The 8494-nt window shown below is 46.8% G+C and overlaps 1 pseudogene; it reads right to left on the bottom strand.

Moving 5' to 3' along the window:
• Positions 1 to 1636: 1636 nt before the first annotated feature.
• LOC137326835 (lanC-like protein 3) overlaps positions 1637 to 8494 on the bottom strand; it is a 56264-nt pseudogene continuing 49406 nt past the window's right edge.

The following is an 8494-nucleotide window of genomic DNA, read 5'->3' as shown; positions in this document are numbered from 1 at the left end:
CTCTTTTGGGGCTGGCAGCCTGTCTGAAATTAACCCTGTTTATCCCTCACACAGATGTACGTGGGACAGCTGAATTTGGAATTTCCAACTCCAAGTCCTTCTCTTTGTGTTTTTAATTATTTTCACCTATTCCATTAGTTAAGGAGGGTTCAAAATATTCAAACTCCCCCTCATAGTCCCATGTTAAATTTAAAAGCTCATGGGACTCATATGGCTAAATTTTAATCCCCAAGAAGGGGTGGATTGGGGGCGGGTGAGGAGTAAAAACTCTCCGTTTTTGGAGCGGGACCGTATCCCGGCTCCAAGACAGCTACTTCCCAGCCCTCTTCCATGCACAAGACAGACTTACAGACTGGCCCCTTGGAGACAAGGGATACCTCCTGCAGACGTGGCTCATGACACCTGTGAGAAACCCTACCAATGAGGACGAGCAGCAGTTCAACGACAGTCACATCACCACCAGGTCTGTCATTGAACAAGCTATAGTAATGCTCAAGATGCAATTTAGGTGCCTGGATCGATCTGGGGGATCCCTTCAGTACTCACTGGCGAGGGTGCGTAGAATAATAGTCGTGTGTTGCGTCCTGCACAACATCGTTCAACAGAGAGGGTTACAGGTGGATGAGGTCCCATGCACTCATGAAGCACCCGCATCTGCTGGCAAAATTGAAGAAGACGAGGGGGAGGAGGTGGAGGAGGAGGACGAAGATGGGCAACCCATCGGCAGAGCAGCGGCGCACATGGCTCCTCGTGATGTCAGGGAGTCACTCATATCTGATAGATTCTCATAAGAAGATCTGCAAACTGAAGATAGTGAACCGCTCGACCGCCTGGAACAACTACCACCACCAATACCAACCCCTCGCTCCGCTCGTACAAAACAGTCCTTCATCCACACATACATCCATTGTAAACACGCCCAATGAAGTCTTGCTGTTCACGATGAAACACATGCAAGGGTGCTTTCATAAAAGGGATTTAAGAATGGACAAAACGTGGCAGTAGGGGTGGCAATTATAACATTTCATGTGAATGTAACAAAACACAAATATAAATGAAAAACAAGATGTTTAGTCAGACACCCTTGTGCGTACCGTTGGTGATTACAAAACCTTCACCTTCTACATGGTGAATTCCCTGTGGCTTGAGCAGAGGTAGTGGCAGATTGCTCAGGTCCCTGCCCTGACTGCTGAGATGCTCTCGGCCTATACCCGCTGGATTTTGGAGCCCATGAGGGCCCCACCAAAGACTGCTCCACCTGCACCTGTGCAGGGGCAGACTCGGCCATTCTCCCCATCGCAGACATTCCCACACTTACCTGTGCCACCAGTCCACTGATGCTGGAGGTGGACTCCTCCATCCTCTCTGCTATTGTGGGTAGCACATTTTCTACTCTCTCACAAAGGTGCAGCTGTACCTCTATCATTCTCCTTCTCAACAATGGCCCCCGGGGTTCAGCATCTGCATCCAGCTGAGCAGAGTTTGGAGAAGAGTGCGCCCTCTGACGCGGACTCTCCACAGTTGCCCCGCCACCAGTGTCTGCTCGTGCTCACTTATGAATGGTGAATCACCAGATGACAACCCAACTACCACCAGGACCCCCGAGGTGCGAGTATCTGCACTGGTGCATGACTCACTATGATGTGCTTTCAGAGGCTTGGAGCTCCTCTGATGAATCGCCCTCGTCCATGTCTTGTGCCACTTCAGCCACTTGAAGGTCCTGGAAGAGAACATAAAGCAATATTAAGAATCATCGCAGAACTTATTTTGCAATGAGCATGCTGAGGTGTGCAATAGGTCAATCACTGATAACATCAATTCATGATGTGTGTGAAGGATGTTAAACTTCTGTCACCAGCCGGTTGCGGGTTGCCGGTCTCAGCATCTTTGACAGCCAGGCATTCAACCATGCAGCTCAGCTCCAAGGCCTCCTCCTCCACCTCTGTCAGGGTCACTATTTTTGGTGGCCCCCTTCCAGTCCTACTCCTCTCCCATGCAGTTTGCGCTCTCTTCTCCTACAAGGGGAGAAAGAACAGACATTTGAGTGAGTGAGGGTGATGGACTCACCCGATGGATGCATTGCTTTGGGTAAGGCTGTCAATGAAAGAGATGCATCAGAGGGTGACTATCAGACAGATACATCACATTGCATCAGGATTGGGGGGAGTGGGAGTGGTGGGTTCACAAATGGGGAGGTGAGGAAGTGTACAGAATGTGAAGGTATGTTGATAAAGAGCCTTAAGTGGGTGTGAGGAGTGATGTGATGGAGTAGGCTTGGCAAGACAGAGTGAGAGGGGGAGTTATGTGCACTACAGGATGTAGGTGAACCAGTAACTGTACTCACTTTTCCTGACCTGGTTAGGTCATTAAAGCGTTTCCTGCACTGCACCCACATCCTTGAGACTTTTGCCCTGTTGCTCAGCTCCTCTGCCACCTCCAGCCAGGCCTTCTTGGTGGCAGAAGCAGGGTGCTTCCTCCGTTCAGCCGGTTACAATGGATCCCTCCGCTCCTCACTACGGCTAGTAGCAACTCAAGAGAAGAGTTACTGAATCGGGTTGCTGGCCTCATCCTTTGTTGCTTCATCTTGTTAAATTACTCCTTTCTCCCTCAAAATCTATGGTTGCAATGGCCCTTTAAATACTACAGTTCCCAGCATGTCATTCGGGTGCACAGAATGCCTGCTGCCCAGCTTGGAGATATGAAACCCGAAAGTCATATTAAAGGCCTTCAATTGAGTCGCAATCGCTCAAGACAATGCTGCAAAATTTTTCAGGGTTTACCACGCACGTATTGAACCCCTCCCCTCTGCTGAGTTCCCGTGGTATGATTAAATATACTCCATAGTCTAGGAATGCCCTTCTGGAATCAGTGGAGGCAGTCTCATCCTCCTCATCTTGCTCATCGTCATCGTCCATAAGCCATATAGTGGTTATGTTACTGGACTAGTAATGCAGAGGCCTGGACTAAAATCCGGAGTCATGAGTTCAAATCCCGCCATGGCAGCTGGCGAATTTAAATTCAATTAATTAATTAAATTCAATTAATTAAATAAAAATCTGGAATTAAAATACTAGTATCAGTAACGGTGGCCATGAAACTACCGGATTGTCGTAAAAACCCATCTGGTTCACTAATGTCCTTTAGGGAAGGAAACCTGCCGTCCTTACCCGGTCTGGACTATATGTGACTCCAGACCCACAGCAATGTGGCTGATTCTTAACTGCCCTCTGAAATGGCCTAGCAAGCCACTCAGTTGTAAAATCTCACTATGAAAAGTCATAATAAGAATAAAACCAGACGGACCACCCGGCATCGGACCACGAGGCACCGGACACGACAACGGCAAACCAAGCCCAAGTCGACCCTGCAAGGTCCTCCTTACTAACATCTGGGGACTTGTGCCAAAATTGGGAGAGCTGTCCCACAGACTAGTCAAGCAACAGCCTGACATAGCCATACTCACAGAATCATACCTTTCAGCCAACGCCCCAAACACTTCCATCACCATCCCTGGGTATGTCCTGTCCCACCGGCAGGACAGACCCACCAGAGGTGGCGGTACAGTGATGTACAGTCAGGAGGGAGTGGCCCTGGGAGTCCTCAACATTGACTCTGGACCCCATGAAACCTCATGGCATCAGGTCAAACATGGGCAAGGAAACCTCCTGCTACCGTCCTCCCTCAGCTGATGAATCAGTCCTCCTCCATGTTGAGCACCACTTGGAGGAAGCACTGAGGGTAGCAAGGGCACAAAACATACTCTGGGTGGGGGACTTCAATGTCCATCACCAAGAGTGTTTCGGTAGCACCACTACTGACCGAGCTGGCTGGGTCCTGAAGGACATAGCTGCCAGACTGGGCCTGTGGCAGGTGGTGAGCGAACCAACACGAGGGAAAAACTTACTTGACCTCGTCCTCACCAATCTACCTGTCGCAAATGCATGTGTCCATGACAGTATTGGTAGGAGTGACCACCGCTCAGTCCTCGTGGAGATGAAGTCCCGTCTTTGCACTGAGGACACCATCCAACGTGTTGTGTGGCACTACCACCGTGCTAAATGGGATAGATTCAGAACAGATCTAGCAGCTCAAAACTGGGCATCCATGAGGCACTGTGGGCCATCAGCAGCAACAGAATTTTATTCCAGCACAATCTGTAACCTCATGGCCCGTCATGTTCCTCACTCCACCATTACCAACAAGCCAGGGGATCAACCCTGGTTCAATGAGGAGTGTAGAAGAGCATGCCAGCAGCAGCACCAGGCGTACCGAAAAATGAGGTGCCAACCTGGTGAAGCTACAACCCAGGACTACATGCATGCTAAACAGCGGAAGCAACATGCTATAGACAGAGCTAAGCGATTCCACAACCAACGGATCAGATCAAAGCTCTGCAGCCCTGCCACATTCAGTCGTGAATGGTGGTGGACAATTAAACAACTAACGGGAGGAGGAGGCTCTGTAAACATCCCCATCCTCAATGATGGCGGAGTCCAGCACGTGCGAGCAAAAGACAAGGCTGAAGCGTTTGCAACCATCTTCAGCCAGAAGTGCCGAGTGGATGATCCATCTCGGCCTCCTCCCGATATCCCCACCATCACAGAAGCCAGTCTTCAGCCAATTCGATTCACTCCACGTGATATCAAGAAACAGCTGAGTGCACTGGATACAGCAAAGGCTATGGGCCCCGACAACATCCCAGCTGTGGTGCTGAAGGCTTGTGCTCCAGAACTAGCTGCGCCTCTAGCCAAGCTGATCCAGTACAGCTACAACACAGGCATCTACCCGACAATGTGGAAAATTGCCCAGGTATGTCCTGTCCACAAAAAGCAGGACAAATCCAATCCGGCCAATTACCGCCCCATCAGTCTACTCTCAATCATCAGCAAAGTGATGGAAGGTGTCATCGACAGTGCTATCAAGCGGCACTTACTCACCAATAACCTGCTCACCAATGCTCAGTTTGGGTTCCACCAGGACCACTCGGCTCCAGACCTCATTACAGCCTTGGTCCAAACATGGACAAAAGAGCTGAATTCCAGAGGTGAGGTGAGAGTGACTGCCCTTGACATCAAGGCAGCATTTGACCGAGTGTGGCACCAAGGAGCCCTAGTAAAATTGAAGTCAATGAGAATCAGGGGGAAAACTCTCCAGTGGCTGGAGTCATACCTGGCACAAAGGAAGATGGTAGTGGTTGTTGGAGGCCAATCATCTCAGCCCCAGGACATTGCTGCAGGAGTTCCTCAAGGCAGTGTCATAGGCCCAACCATCTTCAGCTGCTTCATCAATGACCTTCCCTCCATCATAAGGTCAGAAATGGGGATGTTCGCTGATGATTGCACAGTGTTCAGTTCCATTCGCAAGCCCTCAAATAATGAAGCAGTCCAAGCCCGCATGTAGCAAGACCTGGACAACATCCAGGCTTGGGCTGATAAGTGGCAAGTAACATTCGCACCAGATAAGTGCCAGGCAATGACCATCTCCAACAAGAGAGAGTCTAACCACCTCCCCTTGACATTCAAAGGCATTACCATCGCCGAATCCCCCACCATCAACATCCTGGGGGTCACCATTGACCAGAAACCTAACTGGACCAGCCATATAAATACTGTGGCTACGAGAGCAGGTCAGAGGCTGGGTATTCTGTGGCGAGTGACTCACATCCTGACTCCCCAAAGCCTTTCCACCATCTACAAGGCACAAGTCAGGAGTGTGATGGAATACTCTCCACTTGCTTGGATGAGTGCAGCTCCAACAACACTCAAAAAGCTTGACACCATCCAAGATAAAGCAGCCCGCTTGATTGGCACCCCATCCACCACCCTAAACATTCACTCCCTTCACCACCGGCGCACAGTAGCTGCAGTGTGTACCATCCACAGGATGCACTGCAGCAACTCGCCAAGGCTTCTTCGACAGCACCTCCCAAACCCGCGACCTCTACCACCTAGAAGGACAAGAGCAGCAGGCACATGGGAACAACACCACCTGTACGATCCCCTCCAAGTCACACACCATCTCGACTTGGAAATATATCGCCGTTCCTTCATCGTCGCTGGGTCAAAATCCTGGAACTCCCTTCCTAACAGCACTGTGGGAGAACCGTCACCACACGGACTGCAGCGGTTCAAGAAGGCGGCTCACCACCACCTTCTCAAGGGCAATTAGGGATGGGCAATAAATGCCGGCCTCGCCAGCGACGCCCACATCCCATGAACGAATAATAAAAAAAATAAAAGGATTATAGGAACGATAGAATGTACCCTTCTGGTATCCTATCCCTGCCACTTCTTTATCTGGTTAATATGTACCCAACTATCCCTTTTATCAACTTGAATGTTGTACACATTACTGCTCAATTTGTCTATTATCGAGAAGGGCCCTTCAAATCTCTTTGCCCACTTTCCTGTGACGTTGTTCAGCTTCACTATCACCTTATCCCCCACTTCAAAATCCTTAACATAGGGGCCAAACTTGTGCTGACACTTAATATTCTGGCCAATTGCCATCAAAAGGAGTGGCAATAAAACATCCCAAATCTTACCTGCCTTGATAACTTGCTGCTTAAGGGTACAATTCATACGCTCAACCATCCCAGCTGCCTGAGTGTTGTATGGAATGTGAAATTTTTGCCTGACTCCTCGAAGCCTTAGTGTCTCCTTCATGACCTAACCAGTGAAATGAGTCCCTTGATCAGACTCAATTGTATCCAAGTATCCTCACCATGCACCCCTGAAGAAAGGGCTGTTTAACTTTGCCCTTCATAAATCTGGCCCTGCAAGGCTACGGGCGATTCCCACACTTCTGGGCAACCTCGAACTTTCTGGCTAACTGATCTGCCTTACTATTCAATGATAATATCATGGACTGTCCGAATGAGTTCGCAGCGCAATGCTGTAGGAACTACAAAAATCATTGTTTTTATCAAGGGAAAATAAAACAGTTTGTACAGTGACTGCTCTTTCCACTTAGGAAGCTATAACTCATCAGATTGAAATTCTGGAAGTTCAAAATGTGTCAGACTAATACAGTACAAATAATTAACTTCAGGAACTTCAGAAGGGTTAATTACTTCTTGCTTGTCAAAACCTTAAGGGGGGGAGGTGTCAATAGCAGGTCTCAGACTAAAAAAAATAGTGCTTTGTAAACATTCAAATTGATTTGAAACAAGACCACGCGTCTTTAATTTAAACTATATAAAGCAACAGTAATATTTAGCTGTAATCCAATTAAGACAAAGTGCTTTGATGAAGTTCAAATTGATCTTTAATCCTCCAAAAAATCTGTGCTGTTAAAACAGTGATAACTTTCACAAAGATCCTAATACAATTAAATTCTGGATAATAAAATCTGTTAAAACAAGCAGAAATCATAAGTAACATCACTATTAATTTTAAACACATTCTTGTCAGGAAGACAGCATTTCAGTTCAGTCTCACTTTAAAGTGTTTAGCATTTATTTAAGAGGTGTCTAAAATATTATTGACTCTTGGATAGTTAGTCCAACTGCAAGACATCTCCCAGGTTGTTGTCATAAAGATAGGGGATCCTTTAATCATTCTTTTCTTTCTCTTTCGGTCACTTTTATTTTCTGACCATAGTCAATCACAAAATCAAAGGGTGCTGTCAGTTTGCTAAAAGGTATCACATTCCAGTACAACCAAGATGATTAAACAAATAGAATCACCTCAAGTGTCCCAAAATTTTAACACATCAATTCACTCTCCGAATCTCAACTCTACTCCAAACATATCAATTACATTTGACGTTAACTGCTTGTCCATTTCAAATCATTAAGTATTTAAGAAATTCAAAATGCCAATTTTATATGTGATAATCTCGTGCCCAGAATTAGACACTTTCACATAATTTACAATCACCAGAATTTTATCATGGCCGCAATAAAAGTCTGCTTTTCACAATTTAATAGGTTAGTTAACCTCAATAACTCCAATTTAATTCAACAATATCTTAAACTAAACAGAATACAGAACAGCTAAAATTATCAAAATAGCACATGCTTACAAAAACCTAGTAAATTACATCATCTTTCTTTTTGTTCTTTCTTACGAAATAAGAACATAAGAAATAGGAGCCCCTCGAGCCTGCTCTACCATTCAATAAGATCATGGCTGATCGTCCACCTCAAATCCACTTTCCTGTCCAATCCCCATATCCCTTGATTCCCTTAGTGTCCAAATATCCATTCATCTCAGTCTTGAATATACTCAACGACTCAGCATCCAGAGCCCCCTGGAGTAGAGAATTCCAAAGATTCACAACTCTCTGAGTGAAATTTTTTTTTCCACATTGCGGTCCTAAATGGCCCACCCCTTATCATGAGACTATGATTCCTAGTTCTAGACTCTCCAGCCAGGGGAAACAACCTCTCAGCATCTATCCTGTCAAGTCCTCCAAGAATTTTATACGTTTCAATGTGATCACCTCTCATTCTTCTAAACTCCAGAGAATATAGGCTTATTCTACCCAATTT

The sequence above is a fragment of the Heptranchias perlo genome, chromosome 11 (assembly GCF_035084215.1).
Source record: "Heptranchias perlo isolate sHepPer1 chromosome 11, sHepPer1.hap1, whole genome shotgun sequence".
In the NCBI taxonomy this organism is placed as follows: domain Eukaryota; kingdom Metazoa; phylum Chordata; class Chondrichthyes; order Hexanchiformes; family Hexanchidae; genus Heptranchias; species Heptranchias perlo.
The sequence above is the reverse complement of the archived record's forward strand: the minus strand, read 5'-3'. Positions and strand labels throughout refer to the sequence as shown.